Source organism: Cherax quadricarinatus, chromosome 28 (assembly GCF_038502225.1).
Source record: "Cherax quadricarinatus isolate ZL_2023a chromosome 28, ASM3850222v1, whole genome shotgun sequence".
NCBI lineage: Eukaryota > Metazoa > Arthropoda > Malacostraca > Decapoda > Parastacidae > Cherax > Cherax quadricarinatus.
Window position 1 is genome coordinate 33,503,275 of NC_091319.1, and position 14,321 is coordinate 33,517,595.

The window sequence follows — 14,321 nt, forward strand, 5'->3', positions numbered from 1 at the left end:
CCTCATGCAACTTCTTAGCCTTTTCACATATGATCGCTTGAGAGATGCTATCTACTGCTATCTGTTTTTCGTTTATCCACACCAATAACAGTCTCTCAACATCTTCTTTCACTTGCGATCTCAGTTTCAAAAACATAGTTGCACCTTTGGCAAGAACAGCTTCCTTGATTGCCATTTTCTTGGCCACAATAGTAGCGATGGTTGATTGGGGTTTTGTGTACAACCTGGCCAGCTCGGAGACAAGCACTCCACTTTCATACTTAGCAATGATCTCTTTCTTCATATCCATAGTAATTCTCACCCTTTTTGCTGTAGGGTTGGCACTAGAAGCTTTCTTGGGGGCCATGGTGACTTATTTTGCAGGTGCAATCACTAAAAAGGCTTTGATAATACGAAATGTTTTCATTGTATGCTTGGAAGCGACCGCGGTGGCTGGCTGGCTTGTAAACACTGGCCAGAAGTGGACGCGTCTCAGACGGAACGAACAGTGTTGGTCGAGTTTTTTAGCGCTAATCGAGGCAAAATTTTTGCGTTAAAATGTATCGCTGGTCGGATTTATCGTTAATCGATGCCATCGTTGGTCGAGGGTCAACTGTATATACATATGTACAATCACTGGACACTTTTCTAGAACTGCTGCAGCTTGTGGAATTCTGTGAAACATGGGTATAAGCACAATGGTGTTTTACACTCCTCACACATAAAAAAAGTGTCTCTGCATTTTTGTGGGCGTTTTGTGGTATGTCCACAGACAAAACACCTCTTCTGAGCATTTTTCTTGAGAGCAGTAGCAGGCAGTGGTATGGGGTAGTGATCACCAGACCTCAGATGAGAGGACATGTGTTGATAATTTCATGGGCACTGGTTTATTGCAAGTGTTGTTCCTTGGTACTTGAATATTATTTGTCTGATGACTGACTAACAAAATTCACTGTATTTGGGTTTGTTGTTGGTCTTCAACTTTATTGTTTTATTAACACACTGGCCGATTCCCACCAAGGCAGGATGGGCCCGAAAAAGAAAAACTTTCACCATCATTCACTCCATCACTGTCTTGCCAGAAGGGTGTTTTACACAACAGTTTTTAAACTGCAACATTAACACCCCTCCTTCAACTTATACATATTATAAGCATTTAGCATGGAAATGTCAAGAAGATGGAAAGAGTTTTATGTACCACTTATAACTCTTGCGAACACAGTCAGCAAGCCCAATCTGCATTTCACATTTGTCCACTAAGCACATATTGAGGTAGTAATCCATCACAGCTGCAGGTTTTACAATGGGTTCATTCGTCTCTATATTCTGCTTGCTACTGTCTACCATTTCATGTCGGTGAACTGACGTCAACAGTGTGACATCACATTTGTCATGCCACCGAAATGCCATGATGTCATTGGCAGCAAACACCTGCACCTCACCTCTACGACTGCCAACGTCGAACCTAGGCATATGCTTACGATTTCCACGCACTGTGCCACACACATCTGTCATATTCACTTGCAAGAAATCACTGAGTAAAGGGCTTGTGTACCAGTTGTCAGTATATAAAATATGCCCCTTACCAAGATATGGTACTAACATTGTTCTAACCACATCAGCAGAGATACCCAGTAACTTCCTGGTATCTTGCAATGTTTTACTGCCAGTGTACACAATTATATCCAAAACCAGACCAGTTTTGCAATCACACAGAACAAATAACTTTATACCAAAGCATTTCCTCTTGCTTGGTATATACTGCTTGAATGAGAGTCTTCCTTTGAACAAAATCAAAGACTCATCAATAACAAGCTTCCTGAAGGGATAAAAATACATACAGCACTTTTGTTTCTGGTACATAAACACATTTCTGATCTTATATAACCTGTCACTTCTGTCAGGCCTTGTTTTGTCTGAAAAGTGTAGCATACGTAACAGTAACGCAAATCTATTCATCTATTCAACATTTGTTTGCCATGGTGTACTCAAAGTATGTATTGCTTTCCCCTGACAATACTGTCCATCAGGGGTTCATCGAAGAACAACTGAAAACATTCCAGTGTCATCGAAGACTGTCTAACTTATTTCCATTGGGGTCCTTAATCTTGTCTCCCAGGATGCAACCCACACCAGTCGACTAACACCCAGGTGAACAGGGAAAAATGCCTGGAACTAGTGCTCATATTGGTGAATTTAAAGCCAGCAAAGGTTGGTTTGAGAGATTTAAGAATCGTAGTGGCATACACAGTGTGATAAGGCCTGTTCTGGAAGAAAATGCCAAACAGGACCTACAGTACTCAGGAGGAAAAGGCACTCCCAGGACACAGTGTCTCATCAGTCATTGCTGCATCTTCAATAAAGGTAAGTGTCATTTATTCTTCATTTAGTAGAGTAGTACATGCACAATATATATTGTGCATGTACTACTCTACTATTGTGCATGTATCCTTCTCTTTGTGTGTAGGAAAATGTATATTTCATGTGGTAAAAAATTTTTTTTCATACTTTTGGGCGTCTTGCACGGATTAATTTGATTTCCATTATTTCTTATGGGGAAAATTCATTCGCATACCGATCATTTCACATAACAATGAGCCCTCTTGCACGGATTAAAGTCGCTATGCGGGGGTCCACTGTAGTTTCCTCTTTCGTCCTGGTACAGGTGAACATGAACAAGCCGGCCAAGCACCAGAGGTGAAAGGTTGTGGGTCATCTGGGTTTTCATCACTAATTACGTTATCCTGGGCACCGTTTTTGGTCACACCCGCTTGAAAACCAGGGAATTCACTTTCACTGACACTTTCATCACTGTTAGAGCTATCACTTGGGAACAAAAGACCTCCAATCTGCCGAGGAGTGAGGAACTTCTTACCGCGAGGCATGGTGAAAATGGACTACCAAGATGGCGTTCCCACAATGCACCGCTGAGTCCCAGATTTTTTTCATAGGGTGCACACCCACCAGTCAGACCCATTCTCTCTCATGTAGGCCTACCAGCCCTCTCCCACTTGATTTGAAGCCGCTAGAATTTATGCGTACAGATACGTCAAACACGGTATTTCGTAAGACATATACAGTGGACCCCCGCATAACGATTACCTCCGAATGTGACCAATTATGTAAGTGTATTTATGTAAGTGCGTTTGTACGTGTATGTTTAGGGGTCTGAAATGGACTAATCTACTTCACAATATTTCTTATGGGAACAAATTCGGTCGGTACTGGCACCTGAACATACTTCTGGAGTAAAAAAATATCGTTAACCGGGGGTCCACTGTATATACAACTGAAACAGTCAAGGGGTTAATTTAAATGAAGAAAACCAACTCAGCATACAAGTAGATTGGGTTAAGAGCTAGGTCACGGAACGGATTAAACTCTTAAGCAGAGGTTCCACTGTACTATATAAAATGTATAAAATTACACAGCACACGGAAATTGTAAAAATTAATACCAAATAAAAATTTAACTGAAATACTGCACAGTAAATGAAAATTTAACCGCCTCTTACCTGTCAGAGGAGAGCTAATGGCAAAATTCTAGTGGCTTCAAATCTTTTGGGAGAAAGCTGGTAGTCCTATATGTGAGAGAATGGTCACTGTGTGCAGTACAAAACAAGTCCTGCAGCACACAGTGCATGAGGAAAATATATGGTGACTGTGCTATTGGTTTAACCCATAAACGGTTCAAGCAGATCTACGTTCACATGTGTAGTGCTACAAAAGTAGATTACGTTTTTTTTACATATTTTCAAATATATAACAAAAAAAAAAGTAGATCAAAGTTTTTTACACATTTTCAAATGTAAGAAAACAAAAAGAAGATCTACTTTTTTTACATACTTTCATATGTTGAAAAAACGTACATATACGTTTGGACCGTTTACGGGTTAAAACAGTGACTTTGTGGTGCTGTTTCATATGGTATTTATGGTTGTATTCTCATTTTCTTGGTCTCATTTGATAGAATGGAAGACATATTACAAAAATATAGATGATTTTCAATGGTTTAAAGACTATAAGTAGCTTGAAATTGAACTCAAAGTAGCGGAAATGTTTGATTTTAGCCGATATTCAAGAGTAAACAAATCGCATCACGCGTACAATAAACGTCACCTGGCGAGTCTAATATGCATTCACGAATGTGCCGATATTACAGGTCGGCCATCACTAATCCGGTTCCATCAGTAATCCAGCACTAATTTCAGCAAGTGTAATTTCAAATTTCTGAGGTAGCCGCACCAACCTGCTGCTACAGTTTGGTGGCGCTACTTGCTGCATAAGTCATTCCAATTTGTTTTTCCTCCATTTATTGTCATAACCTGCTAACTCTTAGCCTTAGCCATAGTTCCAACAAATGAAGGAAATGCTTCTCTGTGTGTAAAGCACAAACACCATACATTGCCCATAAAAGACAAGGTGGCTGTGAAGCCACTGTCAGTCCTGTAGTATGATGCCATGAGCTCAGCTCACTCAGATAAGCTGTGACTGGTAAATTTGGGCCTGCATATGAGAGAATAGTTGTGTGGTAGGTGTGCACTATATAAAAAAAAATCCTGCAGCACGCAGTGCAAAGAAAAAAAATGCAACCTTGTTTTTGGTGTAAGACAGTGACTTTGCGGAATATTTTCATATAGTTTTTATGGTTACATTCTCGGTTTTTTGGTCTCATTTGATACATTTGGAAAATACATTATAGAAACAGAGATGATTTTGATTAGTTTCAGGATGGAAAGTACCTTGAAACTGAGCTTGAAGTAGCAGAAATGTTTGATTTTTAACGATGTTCAAGAGTAAATAAATCACGTCATTGTCTAATATGTGTTAAACTGGCCGGTCTAATATGCGGTCACAAATGGCTTGACATTATTTATACAATTATTAGAATAATGCAGTAGTATGAATAACAGTAAATCTTCTATATTTTGTGTGAATAAAAATTTAAAATACTAATAGCAGGAGTGTAAGAAATAAGATAGATGAGCTAAGATTAATTGCAAGTGCAGGAAACATAGATATTATTGCTATAACAGAGACCTGGCTCAATCCAAAAGATAGAAAGATGCCCTCTGAATGTCACATACAAGGCTATAAATTATTCCACACTGACAGGGTCAACAGGAAAGGTGGTGGAGTAGCGATGTATGTCAGAGACAATTTAAATTGTTGTGTTAGACAAGATATAAAATTAGAAGCGTCAGCCACTGAATCTGTTTGGTTACAGCTTCTCGAGGGCCGAGAAAAACTAATTTTGGGTGTGATTTACAGGGCCCCAAATCTTGATAGGGAGTGCAGTAAACTTCTATGGGACAAAATTCGTAAGGCATCTACAAACGAAAATGTTGTGCTAATGGGAGATTTCAACTATAGACAGATTGACTGGAGCAATTTGACAGGAAATTTAGAGTCAGGCGACTTTCTTGATACGATCCAGGATTGTTTTTTAAAACAGTTTGTGACAGAGCCAACTAGGGGAAATAACCTCCTTGACTTGGTTCTTGCCAGTAGGGAAACACTAATTAATAATCTTGAGGTTAATGATGAGCTTGGGGAAAGTGATCACAAATCACTCAGTTTTAATATATCATGGAATTCCCCTATTAATGGCAATCAAGTCTCTGTCCCTGACTTCCGCTTGGCTGATTTCATAGGACTGAAAAATTACTTAGGTGGGCTGAACTGGAATGACCTGACTAAGGGTCAGGTAGGTGGTGATGGATGCCGATATGACGCTTTCCAAGGCATAGTTCTAGCTGCTCAGTCAAATTATGTTCCAAATAGAGAAATCAGATCAAACGAAAATGATCCTAAATGGATGAACAATAGATTAAAATATCTAATTGGTCAAAAGAGAGGCATATATAGGCAAATCAAAAGAAGATAGGGGCAATTAAGAAATCGATATATTCAGTTAAAGAGAGAAATAAAAAAAGGAATTAGAAAAGCAAAGAGAGATTATGAGGTTAAAGTTGCAAGAGATTCGAAGACTAACCCAAAAGGATTCTTTCAGGTATACAGAAGTAAGATCAGGGACAAGATAGGCCCACTCAAAAGTTCCTCAGGTCAGCTCACTGACAGTGATAAGGAAATGTGTAGAAGTTTTAACACATACTTCCTCTCAGTTTTTACACAGGAGGATACCAGCGATATTCCAGAAATGATAAATTATGTGGAACAGGACGATAATAAACTGTGCACGATTAGGGTCACAAGTGACATGGTCCTTAGGCAAATAGATAAATTAAAACCTAACAAATCCCCAGGCCCTGATGAACTGTATGCAAGGGTTCTAAAGGAATGTAAAGAGGAGCTTAGCAAACCTTTGGCTAATCTTTTCAACATATCACTACAAACTGGCATGGTGCCAGATAAGTGGAAAATGGCAAATGTGATACTTATTTTCAAAGCAAGTGACAGGTCCTTAGCTTCGAACTATAGACCAATAAGCCTAACTTCCATAGTGGGAAAATTTATGGAATCAATAATTGCCGAGGCAGTTCGTAGCCACCTTGAAAAGCATAAATTAATCAACGAATCTCAGCATGGTTTTACAAAGGGGCGTTCCTGCCTTACGAATTTGTTAACTTTTTTCACTAAGGTATTTGAGGAGGTAGATCATGGATATGAATATGATATTGTGTACATGGACTTCAGTAAGGCTTTTGACAGGGTCCCACATCAGAGACTATAGAGGAAAATTAAGGCACATGGAATAGGAGGAGAAATTTTTTCCTGGATAGAGGCATGGTTGACAAATAGGCAGCAGAGAGTTTGCATAAATGGGGAGAAATCAGAGTGGGGAAGCGTCATGAGCAGTGTTCCACAGGGGTCAGTGTTGGGCCCCCTGCTGTTCACAATATACATAAATGACATAGATGAGGGCATAAAGAGCGACATCAGCAAGTTTGCCGATGACACCAAAATAGGCCGTCGAATTCATTCTGACGAGGCCATTAGAGCACTCCAGGAAGATTTGAGTAGACTGATGCAGTGGTCGGAGAGGTGGCAGATGCAGTTTAATATAGACAAATGCAAAGTTCTAAATGTTGGACAGGACAATAACCATGCCACATATAAACTAAATAATGTAGATCTTAATATTACGGATTGTGAAAAAGATTTAGGAGTTCTGGTTAGCAGTAATCTGAAACCAAGACAACAGTGCATAAGTGTTCGCAATAAAGCTAATAGAATCCTTGGCTTTATATCAAGAAGCATAAATAATAGGAGTCCTCAGGTTGTTCTTCAACTCTATACATCCTTGGTTAGGCCTCATTTAGATTATGCTGCACAGTTTTGGTCACCGTATTACAGAATGGACATAAATGCTCTGGAAAATGTACAAAGGAGGATGACAAAGTTGATCCCATGTATCAGAAACCTTCCCTATGAGGATAGACTAAGGGCCCTGAATCTTCACTCTCTAGAAAGACGTAGAATTAGGGGGGATATGATTGAGGTGTATAAATGGAAGACAGGAATAAATAAAGGGGATGTAAATAGTGTGCTGAAAATATCTAGCCTAGACAGGACTCGCAGCAATGGTTTTAAGTTAGAAAAATTCAGATTCAGGAAGGATATAGGAAAGTACTGGTTTGGTAATAGAGTTGTGGATGAGTGGAACAAACTCCCAAGTACAGTTATAGAGGCCAGAACATTGTGTAGCTTTAAAAATAGGTTGGATAAATACATGAGTGGGTGTGGGTGGGTGTGAGTTGGACCTGATTAGCTTGTGCTACCAGGACGGTTGCTGTGTTCCTCCCTTAAGTCAAGGTGACCTGGCCTGACTAAGTTGGGTGCATTGGCTTAAGCCGGTAGGAGACTTGGACCTGCCTCGCATGGGCCAGTAGGCCTGCTGCAGTGTTCCTTCGTTCTTATGTTCTTATGTTCTTAAAAGCAAGCGTAATATAAGAGGGGCCTGGAGACATGACTAATGAACAGATAAAATGTTATTTTAGTGCCAGGAATATCTGCATTTTTTATGCTGGGCCCTATTTTGAAATTGGCCTTTCTTGAATTTTATGTGAAAATAGCCAAATTAGTAATTTCAGATCACTGTATTGGGTAGCTGAAATAGATAAATAGGCAGTTTCTTGTACTCAGTCGATAGAATAAAGAGAGTTCTATCAAAATAGCTATGAGTTTGGCAGACTGGAACAAAGGAATTGGCCCAAAACAGGGCTCAAAGTGGGAGAAATCACCAATGCGTAAATATCAAAGAGACCACTAACTTCGTGATAGCGTAATTCAGTAAGGTTTCCATAAAATTTCGCATTTTTAGTTTCATTGCCTTCACAAGATGCACAGCAAGAACTCAAGAGATGTATACAGCATGTGTGTTACTCACTATATTGAGACAGCTAGTTCATTCAACAACCAAGGGTCCACTGGATATTGAACAACCATAGTAGACATCACACATCCCTGGCTAAGGCCTACTTTTGCTGGGAAATAATCTCCCTCTCTCCTACACACTAACAGGAGCCTCACTATCCTCATCAAAACTCTTCACTGCCTTCAGTAACCTACCTCCTATTCCATACATTTGCAACATCTGCCACATTGCCCATCCTATCATATGCCTTTTCCAAATCCATGAATGCCACAAAAACCCCTTTACTATTCACCTATATGTTTCACTGTTAACACTTTATCAACACATTCCCTACCCTTCCTAAAACCTTGTTTATCTGCTATCCTGCTCTCTGTTTTACTCTTAAGTCATTCAATAATAACTACCATACACTTTATCAGGTATACTCAAAAGACTTATTCCCCTAAAATTTTTACACTCTCTTTTGTCCCCTTTCCATTTATACAGAGGAACTATGCATGCTCTCTGCCAATCCCTAGGAACCTTACCCTCTTCCATACATTTATGTAAACCACACAATAACCAAATTCTGTAAACTCAGCATTGTAATCCTTATAGAGAATAAACTTTGAATTTGAATTTGAATACTGCCTCCCCTGCTTTTAACCCTTTCAGGGTTTCGGCTGTACTAGTACGGCTTATGCACTAGGGTTTTTGACGTACTAGTACGCATAAATTCTAGTGCCTTCAAATCTTGCAGGAAAAGGCTGGTAGGCCTAGGTGTGAGAGAATGGGTGTGTGTGGTCGGTGTGCATGGTAGAAAAAAATCTGGAACCCAGTGGCGCATTGTGGGAATGCCATTTTAGTAGACCTTGTTTACCATGCCTTGTGGTAAGAAGCTCCTCACTCCTCGGTGAATTCGGACACTTCTGTTCCCCAGTGACAGTTCTAATACAGATTGAAGTGCCAGAGAAGGCGAGTTTCAAGGTTTTCGTGAGGTTGTGACCAAAACTAATGACCAGAATATCAGTAATAGTGAGGAAAACCCAGACGACCTTCAGCCTTCCACCTCTGCTGCTGGGCCATCTTGTTCACATTCAATTGTACCAGAATCAAAGAGGAAACTCCTATTTTCCCAAATCCCAGACTCAGATGTGAGCATTGGAGATGATAGTGATAGTGAATATGAACTACAAGCTCTTGAAACCAGTTCCAATAGTGATAGTGAAGTGGAATATTCTCCAGTGCAGCGTCAGTATATACAACAATATATGCGCTCTGGTAGTGTGCCATATGCTATTCCAAGGGGAAGGAGTGCATTTCGGAGTACATCCCATGGCTGTACAACAGGAACAGACAGTGAACATGACGATGATAGTGTTGCAATTGGGATGGAAAAAGTGCATGGTGGTGGTAGTGGTGGTGCTGGCCGTGAGGCACCAGCAGTGGGCCATGCTGCCACCCACTCCGCTGCCTCAGCTGATCTACAACAAAGGCCACCATCCCCCACCCACCCACCACACCAGCCTCCACAACCACAACTTCCACAACCACAACTTCCACAACCACAACTTCCACAACCACAACTTCCACAACCACAACTTCCACAACCACAACTTCCACAACCACAACCTCCACAACCACAACCACCTGTCATTGTCCAGTACCCACCAGCAGACCGCACCTGAGACTGGCAGGAAGCGGTCAATTTTGCTCCAAATCCCCACCAGTTTGATGAAAGCCAAAGTGGAATACGCCATGTTGTACACTGGGGAACAATGCCACTGAACTGGAATGTTTCGAGTTATTCTTTGACGAACCCCTGATGGAAATTATTGTCAGGGAAAGCAACAGATACTATGAGTACACCATGGCAAACACATTACTTTCACCAAAATCACGTCTACACCAGTGGAAGGAGACAACTGTGGCTGAGTGTATCTTTTCTTTGCCACAATAATGCTTATGCCACATGTGTATAAGCACAGTGTGAAATCATACTGGTCAACAGACCACCTGATTGCAACCCCAGGTTTCAGTGATATAATGTGAGTGAATCAATTTGTGCTACTGTTACGTATGCTTCACTTCTCAGACAAAACCAGGCCTGACAGAAACGACAGGCTATATAAGATTAGGAATGTGTGTGTATCTGAAAGAGAAATTCAATATGTATTTTTATCCCTTCAGGAAGCTCGTAATTGACGAATCTTTGATTCTGTTCAAAGGAAGACTCTCTTTCAAGCAGTACATACCAAGCAAGAGGAAACGCTTTGGTATAAAGTTGTTTGTGCTTTGCGGTTGTTACAGTGGTCTGGTATTGGATATTATTATGTACACTGGAAGTTATACATAGCAAAATACCAGGAAGTTATTGGGCATCTCTGGTGATGTGGTTAGAACAATGATAGAACCATACCTTGTTATGGTTCTATCATATGCCCAGGTTTGACGCTGGCACTCGTAGAGGTGAGGTGCAGGCGTTTGCCGCCAATGACATCATGGCACATTTCGGTGGCATGACAATAAAGATGTCATACTGTTGTCATCAGTTCACCCTAATGAAATGGCAGACAGTGGCAGGCAGCATAGAGAAAGCAATGAAACCATTCTAAAACCTACAGCTGTGAATGATTACACCCTCAATATGCACTCAGTGGACAAATGTAACAAGCAGATTGGGTTTGCTGATTGTGTTCGCAAGAGTTATAAGTGGTACATAAAACTCTTTTTCCATCTTCTGGACATTTCCATGCTCAATGCTTATATGTATAAGATGAGGACCAGAAACAAACCACCATATGACAAATTCTGTTTGTCTGTCATCAGACAAATAGTATTCAAGTACCAACGAACAACGCCTGCAATAGACCGCCCACTAAATTATCAACAGCTACCTTCTCGTCTGAAGCATGGTGATCACTTCCAAGTAAAACTGCCTGCTACTGTTTTCAAGAAAAAGGCTCAGAAGAGGTGTTACGTTTGTGCACATACAAAAAAACACCCACAACAATGCAGAGACACTCGTTTTATGTGTGAGGAGTGTAAAACACCACTGTGCATGACACCATGTTTCAAAGAGTTCCACAGACTGCAGAACTTCTAGAAACACGTCCTGTGACTATACGTGTATATAAAACAGAAAAATAGTAATAAACAACATTTCATATCATTTGTTTGTGTAAATATTTTCTGTAAACAAAACAGTGACAATAGTGTTCATGCAGTTATTGTGTAGTATAGAAAAAGAAATAACTTACAAAATAGTGTTCATATTGGTCTCACAGGCCAAAAAAGTTACTTGGAAAAAAAAAAATTAAAAGATAATAAAAAATAGTACATAAACTAAATAAAACAATACCCTGTGACAGCAGTCGGCGATGATACCATATATCGGGCATTTTGAGTAACCTTCACGCCTCCATATCTCGGCAAGTATTGAAAGTAAAAAATTTTTGTTTAGCCTATAATGTTTAGAAAAAAACTATCTTTTCATAAGAAAAAATCATTTTTTTTTTTTTTTTTTTTTTTTTGAAATTTGGGTGACCCTGAGAATAAGTCTCTGAGAGGGCCTGCCGACCCTGAAAGCGTTAACATATCTGTCTTTATCCCATCAATCCCAGCTACTTTATCCCCTTTCATTCTACCCACTGCTTCACACACTTCCCCCACACTCACAACTGGTTCTTCCTCACTCCTAAAATACACAAAATCAGTTTCCCTATCTTCAACAACATTTAAGAATTCCTCAAAATATTCCATCCATCTTCCTGATACCTCTAACTCTCCATTTAATAACCCTCCTCTCATATTTTAAACTGTCAGATCCATTCATTCCCTAGGCTTTCTCAACTTATTAATCTCACTCCAAAACTTTTTCTTATTTTCAACAAAATTTGTTGATAACATCTCATCCACTCTCTCATTAGCTGTCTTTTTACATTCCTTCACCACTTTAACCTCTCTTTTTCCTCTCCATATATTCTCCTTCCTTGCATCATTTCTACTTTGTGAAAGCCTCTCATATGCTAACTTTCTCTTTCTTACTACTCTCTTTACCTCATCACTCCATCAATCACTCTTCTTCCCTCCTGCACTCACTTTCCTGTAACCACAGATTTCTGCTGAACACTAACATCACATTCTTAACCCCTTGACTGTCGAAACCCCAAATCCTGAGGTGTCTCCTGGTGTCGAAAAATTTTCGAAAAAAAATTTTTTCTTATGATACAGAATCTTTTCCCAATGGTAATGACACCAAAAGGACGAAATTTGATGGAAAACTTGTGTAATTATGCTCTCACGAAGTTAGCAACCTCGATGATATTTACGAATCAGCGATTTCGCCTACTTTGAGCCCTATTTTTGGCTAATTCCATTGTTCCAGTCAACCAAACTCATAGCTATTTCTTTAGAACTCCATTTGTTCTATCAATTGAGTAAAAGAAACTGCCCATTTACCGATTTCATCTACCCAATAATGTGGTCAGAAATTTGCAATTTGGCCAATTTCACGAAAATTAAAAAATATGCCGATTCCAAAATAGGGTCCAGAATGAACAATGCAGACATTCCTGGCTCTAAAATAACATTTTCTTTGTTCATCAGTCACATCTCCAGGCTCCTCTGATATTACTCTTGCTTTCTATTTTGAATTTTTATTCAAACAAAAAATAGAAGATTTACTGTTATGCAGACTACTGCAATATTGTAAAAAGTGTATAAATAATGTCAACCCATTCATGACTGCACATTAGAATGGCTAGTTGGACATTTATTGGAAAATGACATCATTTGTATACTTTTGAACATCAGCAAAATCAAACATTTCCCCTAATTTGAGCTCCATTTCAAAGTTCTTTTCATAGTAAAACCAATCAAAATCACCTTTATATCTATAATATGTTTTCCTGTCTATCAAATGAGACCAAGAAAACGAGAACACAACCATAAATACTATACGAAAATACACCACAAATTCGGCGTTTCAATCCAAAGAAACGGTGGAGTTTTTTTTTTCTCATCATGCAATGTGTGCTGCAGGATTTTTTTTATATGGTGCACACTGACCACACAGACCCATTTTCTCACATGTGGGCCTACCAGCTTTCTACTGCTTGATTTGAAGCCGCTACAATTTTTGAGTATATATACGTCAAACACGGTGGCTCGTAAGACGTATATATATGACCGAAACAGTCAAAGGGTTAAACCTACCTCATACATCTTCAACCTCATTGCCTATATTCTCACAAGCCCATCTACCCTCCAGTAGTTGTTTATATCTTACCCTAATTACCTCCTCCTCTAATTTATAAGCCTTCACCTCTCTCTTACTTGCTGCTTCTATTCTCCTTGTATCCCATCTACCTTTTACTCTCACTGTAGCTACAATAAAAAGTGATCTGATATATTTGTAGCCCCTCTATAAACATGTACATCCTGAAGTCTACCCAACAGTCTTTTATCTACCAATACATAGTTCAACTAACTCATTATGCCCTTTTTACATTCATGTGTATACTAAATTATATCTGTATGACTTAACACATTTTAAGTTTTAACCTTCATCACTCCTAACGGCTACTGATCTGGCACTTGATCTAAGGAACTGAAGACACCTTCCCTTCCCTTCCCTTCGACTACACACCCTATGGGTGTAGTTCTCCTCCCATGAAAAAAAATTCTGAAAGCATACAGAATGTTTGTCCGCTAATCATAGGTCAGAGGTACAATATACGATATAGGATGAGCAAAAAAGGTCAGAAATTTTTTCTCAAGTAAGTGGTGGTTGGGTGACTGACATTGCACAAGGGGCACAAAGGTGCATTTTGTACAGCCTGAGCCAAGGTTAAGTTCAACTAGAAGGCAATGTCAGAAGAATGGAAGATTTAAATGAAGTATATTTTGTTCTCTGGCAATACTGAGCAGTCTTGTGTAGAGGCATTAGAGATCATAGGAAGTTTGCTTAGGAACATACAGAGGTAGGACATAAAAAGAAAATAACATACACTGGTTGAGGGCCG

At 39.5% G+C, this 14,321-nt stretch overlaps 1 protein-coding gene across 2 annotated transcripts in view; it reads right to left on the reverse strand.

Annotated features, from left to right (window-relative positions):
- The window catches only part of LOC138853341 (uncharacterized), a 134,519-nt gene that overhangs the window by 37,823 nt on the left and 82,375 nt on the right, over nt 1-14,321 (reverse strand). The window lies entirely within an intron of this gene.